General features: G+C 48.0%; 1 protein-coding gene across 1 annotated transcript in view; it reads right to left on the reverse strand.

Moving 5' to 3' along the window:
- The window catches only part of DNAJC6 (DnaJ heat shock protein family (Hsp40) member C6), a 151,926-nt gene extending 146,031 nt beyond the window's left edge, over nt 1–5,895 (reverse strand). The window contains exon 1 of the mRNA XM_061186480.1: nt 5,784–5,895. The gene's annotated coding sequence lies outside the window, so the exon portion shown is untranslated. The remainder of the gene's footprint in view (nt 1–5,783) is intronic.
- Nucleotides 5,896–6,291: the final 396 nt, after the last annotated feature.

The following is a 6,291-nucleotide window of genomic DNA, read 5'->3' on the forward strand; positions in this document are numbered from 1 at the left end:
GAGAGCAAAACCAAAGAGAATTTTCAAGAACAATGAGTGACACCCTGAATTGAAAGAGAATAAGGCTCTTCATTGTCCTAGCAAAACAAAAATGAAAGAAAAAAACGCTGCTGTTAACATTGTGGGTTCAACTTCCCAGCTGTAAATTTTACTCCGAAGAAAAACTCAGCAAAAAAAGCTTTTATACTCCCTTGGAAATTTGAGAGCAAAAGAGACTGGGAGGATATTTCTCAAATTGGGCAGACCTAATGATCTTTCGGTAACTTGCCTGGACCCTCTGTTCTGGATTAGTCATTCATTTCCAAAACATGCCAGGGTGGGGTGACAGGAGAATGACTTCACCTGCACCACCACATTCGGTCTTCCCCCAGCCATGCCTGTCTGGTTGCTCAGAGCATCCAAGCGGCCGTAAGCGAGATGAACTGGAGTGAGAAAACTGCTGACTGGGGACTGGGGAGGGGATGGGGGTTTGTGATTAGGGTCACCGCAGAGAAGGGTAGCATGACTATAAGAAAAGCTGGGTGTGCTCCGATGAAGCCAAGCCACAAGGCAAGGGGAAGAGAATTAATACATGGAGCACCCACTGTGTGCCAGGCAATCTTCTTATCATCATCACCATGCTTTTAAAGAGAACTTATTTGCCAAGCATGGCCTTTAAAGTGAGGACTTTCACAGCACACTGCCTGGGTTTGGATCCCAGCTTACTAGTTGCGTAACTTTGGAAACGTTACTTATCCTTTTTGTGTTTCGGTTTTCTCATTCATAAAATAGAGACTGTAAAATAGGGTTACTGTAAGAATTAAATAAAATTAAAATATTCACAGGTTTAGGACCACGGCTGGCACACGGTAAGCAATGCGTGCACGTTAACGCTTGCAAGTCCGTCTATTTTTTTTTTTTTTTGCCGTGTATTTCTTCTTTAGGTCTTTTTTTTTTTTTAATTTACTTTTATATTTATTTTTGGCTGTGTTGGGTCTTCGTTTCTGTGCGAGGGCTTTCTCTAGTTGCGGCAAGTGGGGGCCACTCTTCATCGCGGTGCGCGGGCCTCTCACTATCGCGGCCTCTCTTGCTGCGGAGCACAGGCTCCAGACACGCAGGCTCAGTAGTTGTGGCTCACGGGCCTAGTTGCTCCGCCAGTCTGTCTTTTTTCGATGAGAAAAATGAGGCAGAAAGAAGAAAGGAGACTTGCCAAAGGACACATAGCAAAAAAGTAGCAGAGCCAGGATATTGCCCGTCATTTACTTCCCACAACACCCCTGGGAGGGAAGTGACATCATCTTCCTTCTACTGATGAGAGCTTGGAAGCCCAAGAGCTCAGGAAGCTGCTCATCGCACAAGCTGGCAAATGGGAGAGTTAAGACTGAAAAACCCACACTCACTGTCTTTAAAGCCTTTGCACATCCCACTAGGCCAACGTTTCTCAAAGGTTAGCACACACCAGAATTACGGCAGGGCTTGGTAAAGCACAGGTTGCTGGGTCCCACCTCCAGAGTCTCTGCTTTGGTAGCTCTGAGGTGGGAGCCAAGAATTTGCATTTCTAGCAAGTTCCAGGAGACATTGTTGCTGCTGGTCTGGAGACAACCCTTGGAGAACTACTACTCTGCAATCAGGCACCTGGTATGCAGAACAGAGGGTAGGAGAAGGTATGGGGCCTAAAGGGTATAGGTCCCACTCCGGCAAAGGGTTGGTTACTTCACAGAGCCTAGCAAATATATTTTGCATTTATATGGTCCTTTCACAGTTATGATATAATTTGCTCTTTCCAATATCCCTAGGTAGTGATCATTATCTCCATTCAATGTGATTTGTTTTTAGGGACATCTGGCCAGAAAATGGCAGTGAGAGAATAAACCACAGGTCACCTGACAAGTGTTCTGTCCTTTCCTCCAGGTAACTAGTCCTGGAAAGCACTACCTGTGGATGGAGACTGACTCCAGGTCCAAGCTGCGTCTTCCCAGGGAATAACTGCAGTTCAGGAAAGGGCACTTCGGCCCACCAGGGTTTGCAGGAGGCAGTTTCTGGGGGGAAGAGCTCAGGACTGGTTTTCTACCATCAATTCAAGGACTAGGAAAGCCTACTGCTCACAAAATACTTCCACCAACTATCCACTCCCTTCTCTATAACCTAAAGCTTTGATATTTGATGTAAATCTGGTTCTCTGCAAAAGCTGGAAGCAATTTAGGGGGTTAATTTCTACTGGACACAGCTTGTTCATTTAGAACAGCTTCCATGGTTAGTAGATTTTTTTAAAGTTGCTTGGACATATAAGCCGGTAAATCACTGGTATCCAGAATATTTCAAGAACTACTATGAGCAGATTAAAAAAAAAACATGAACCACCAAGAAAAAAAAAATGGGAAAAGACATAAACAGGCGTTCACACATGTCTTGGTCACACACGGCCAATATTCATGTGAAAAGATCTCCAGCTTCATTATTCGTCAGGGAAATTCAATATAAAAGCACCATGCAGTACCACTTCAAAAAAGTCTGACAGTACTGAGTATTAGCAAGGAAGTAAGGAATCAATATATACATCCCAGAGGATTCATTCATTACTTAACCATTCATTCATTATTATCCAGTAAATAAATAAACATATTTATTGAATGTCTCCTATATTCAGATACAATATTAAGCTGAACAGATGCCAGGGGTCCCCAGAAGCTATGCTACTTCTCATCTGCAGCCTCCTGCTGAAAAGAAAAGGAAGGGAGGGGAGAAAGAAGGATACTGATGTAGAAGGCCTTCTGGTTGGTCCAGAAGGGATTGCGGCCCCTGAGGAGCTTCCAGCCATGTTTTATTCCCACCACTCATTGAACTTTCCATATTTGGGGTGTGATCATATGGTGCAATATCTGGACTAATATTAATAAAAATAACCACCACCTTGTGAGCTACTATGTACCAAGCACTTTATATACAATAACCCATATAATCATCACAGGAACATTATAACATAGGAATATCATCCTTATTTTACATATGATAGACAACCGAGTTTTAGAAAGATTTAGCACCCTGCCCAAGATCACACAGCTTATTAGTGTGCCACTTATTCGTGGCAGATTCAAATCATCATCTGTCTGGCACCAAAGCATATGATTGTAGATGCCCCAAGTGATGTTGACATCATCATGAGAAATTCAGGCCACCTTTAAGAAAAATTAAATAAAATTGGGATATGGATTTCATTCACTGCACAATATTTATTAATTTTACTTCTTCCATCCATGAGTATAGATACTGGAACATGTTTATTTTGTGCCGATGTGGCAGAAAGGAAGCTGTGTGGGTAGTCAGGCCTGAATGGCCACACACCAGTCCTATGACCTCTTGCAAGTTACTCTGTCTCTTGCTTCACTTTCCTCATCTATAAAATGGGGGAAATAAATACCATCTGTCCTCCCTCCTTCCAAGGTTTGTTAAGATCTAAACAAGACCTTATAGTTGACTTACTCCATAAACTGTAAAGTATCATGTAACATAAGACATTACAATGGCCTCATCTCCAGGTTGTAGGAGGAAGGGGAAGTAGGGAAATAAAGTGATCTGCCAAGATCCTACCTAAGAAAAGAGAGGTGTGGCGTGGCAATGGGCCCCGGGTAAGCCATGGGTGAACTCTACGATGGGAACAAAGAAGAAAAGAGGAGAGGATGGTTGTGTACACAGTATACACCTGGGTTTAAAAATTATAAAACTAGAAAACTTATTCTAACCCAATTTACTGCAGTGGGAATATCCATTTATTCCTCTTTTGTAAAACATTCACACAACACCTGGAATAACACTATGCATATAAGTATCACTCAAGGAATACTTGTTGCAATTACCAATCTATTCAACTACTCAGGCAAGCTAAAGAAAAGGGGTGGTCAGCCTTTAGACCTACTAAGTTTCCGCAACAGTTCTTGATGCAGTGTGGAAGGAATTTAATTGGCGCAGTCACTAAAAGTAATAACACATCCTTTGAAAGCCGGCAAGATGACAATGCCAAGCCACAGAGCCTCCCTAACCATCAACAATAGAAAAGCTTGTTTCTAACACAATTATTTGTGTTGTTTCCAACACAAATATTTGAAAGATAATTATTTTTGCTCTTTGTCAAATTTCTTTTTAGAATGCTTACTATGTGCCAGCACTTTACAATTATTAACTCATTAATTCATTTAATCTTCAAAACAACCCTAGGGTGGAGATGGGGGTGACGCTAATATCAATGACATGGTCCTGTTGCAGTCTAGCTTCTGCCCTGGCTCAGGTCGGCCATTTTAGAACTCAAGGCATGTCAGCCTCGGAAGAACCCTCAGATGATGGAAACGGATGAAAAGGACAAGATAGCACACACAGACAGACAGACACACAGACACACACAAACACAAGCAGACAGGTATCTACAAAGTACCCAGCTCTGACTTAGCCTGGTGGGGGATGCAAAGATGAAGTGGATGAGAACCTGCCCACATGGAATCTGTAATAGCAGATGAACAGTGACAAATGCCCTATGGATGATGAAATACCAGCAGAGAGGTTACAGGTGGCACATACCCCAGGAAAGGCTTCACAGAGGAGATGCATTTGTGCCAGTCCTAACGGACGGGTAGGCATTGGCCAGGCTGAGAGACCAAGGCATGGCCACTGCAGATAGGGAGAAGGCAATGAGCCAGCAGACCATGTCATGTCCCTGTGCTCAGAACATGTTAGTGGCTTCCCAGCTCACTTGGAATAAAATCCAAACTCATCATATACTACCCAGACCCTGACCCAGGCCCTGCCTGCCTCACTTTCCCCTTGCTTAGCTCAGGCACACTGAGAACCTTTCCACCTGCTATTGCCTCTGGCAGGAATCTCTCCCCTGGCTCCAGGCTGGAGTAACTCCGAATCAGTCTTCAGGCTCAGCTGTAATTGCATGGCCGCAGAGATGCCTTCCCTGTCCACCCCCCCCCAAGTAAGCTAGGGCCCCTCTACCTTTTTTCCTCTCCCAGCAGACGATTTGATTCCTTCCAAGCACACACAGCAATCTGCAATGGAGATTTTTACCTATTTGACGTGTGTAACGTCTGTTTCCCCCTTTAGAAGTAGTTCCATGAGCTGCGGCCTTGCCTATCTCGTTCACTCCTGGGCCCTGACACACAGGGGAGCTCGATAAAAATTATGGAATGAATGAATGCAGTGAGTCTGTGATTGAATAAATGTGAGTTAAGGCCCTGGTGAGGATAGGGTGGAATGTGTTTGGGAAATAGTTAATTGTGACTAGAGCTTACAAGATAACAGATGGGTTGGAAAGGGGGTGGGTCCAGATGGGGAGGACCTCCAAGGCAGACTTGGGTGCGGATTAAATCCCCCAACGGGTACTGCATTGCAGGTGCCGGCCAGGTTTTGGGGGGAGGGGGATGCAAACTGTTTTCCCGAGGCACCCCGGATTCCCTCTGTCCAGAGCCAAACGGACAGACAGGGACTTGTGCGGGAAATTAACAAGCTGCAACCACCTGGGCCTAGGGGAGATGCTTAAAGGGTGGAGGGGGAGAAGGGACTGTCGTCGAGCGGCCCCGACGGAGCCTGGGGACTGGTGTAGTCCCCGCGGCCGAGGGTCAGGGAGGAGGGTCGCCCAGGTAGGGCCAGACGTCCAGGCGGCGCGGTCCCCGCCCGCGGGCCCCGGGGGCCGAGAACCCAGCGGGAGATGCCGCCTACGGCAGCGGCCGGAGCCACCGCGGCCCCGCTTCAGCAGGAGGCCGGCGCCCGCCCCTCATGGTAACAGGTCCCGCGGCCGCGCCCACACTCACCCTGCGCCGCCTTGGAAGCCGAGCGCGTCCGCCACAGCCGCCGGGTTGCCTTCCACGGCCGCAGCGAAGAAAACAGCCTCCGGCTCTTCTTGCCGCTCTTCTCAGTTGCTCCCATCTGTGCGCCCGCGCCCCTCCCCCGCCGCCCGCCGCCCGCCGCCCGCCGCCCGCCGCCCGCCGCCCGCCGCCCGCCGCCCGCCGCCGTCCGAGGATCGCCTCCCGCTTCCCCGGCCGCCGCGCTTCTGCCAGGTGCCAGGCAGTCGCCGGCGAGGACACGGCCGCCGGGGGAGGAGCTTGCGGCCGGATGCGGGGCGGAAAGGGTGGGGACCTCGCTCGCGCTGAGCCTGCGGGTGCGGCCGACCGAGGCGGGTACGCTACAGGGATGCGCCAGCCGGGGGAGCGCTCAGCCCCTGGCAGCTCACAGGTGAATGCTTTAGTCTTTCACCCTTCGTTCCGGAGATGTCGACGGAGTGCGCAACTACTGCTAGGCATCATTAATTAACACAAACCC

Source organism: Eubalaena glacialis, chromosome 3 (assembly GCF_028564815.1).
Source record: "Eubalaena glacialis isolate mEubGla1 chromosome 3, mEubGla1.1.hap2.+ XY, whole genome shotgun sequence".
Taxonomy (NCBI): Eukaryota; Metazoa; Chordata; class Mammalia; order Artiodactyla; family Balaenidae; genus Eubalaena; species Eubalaena glacialis.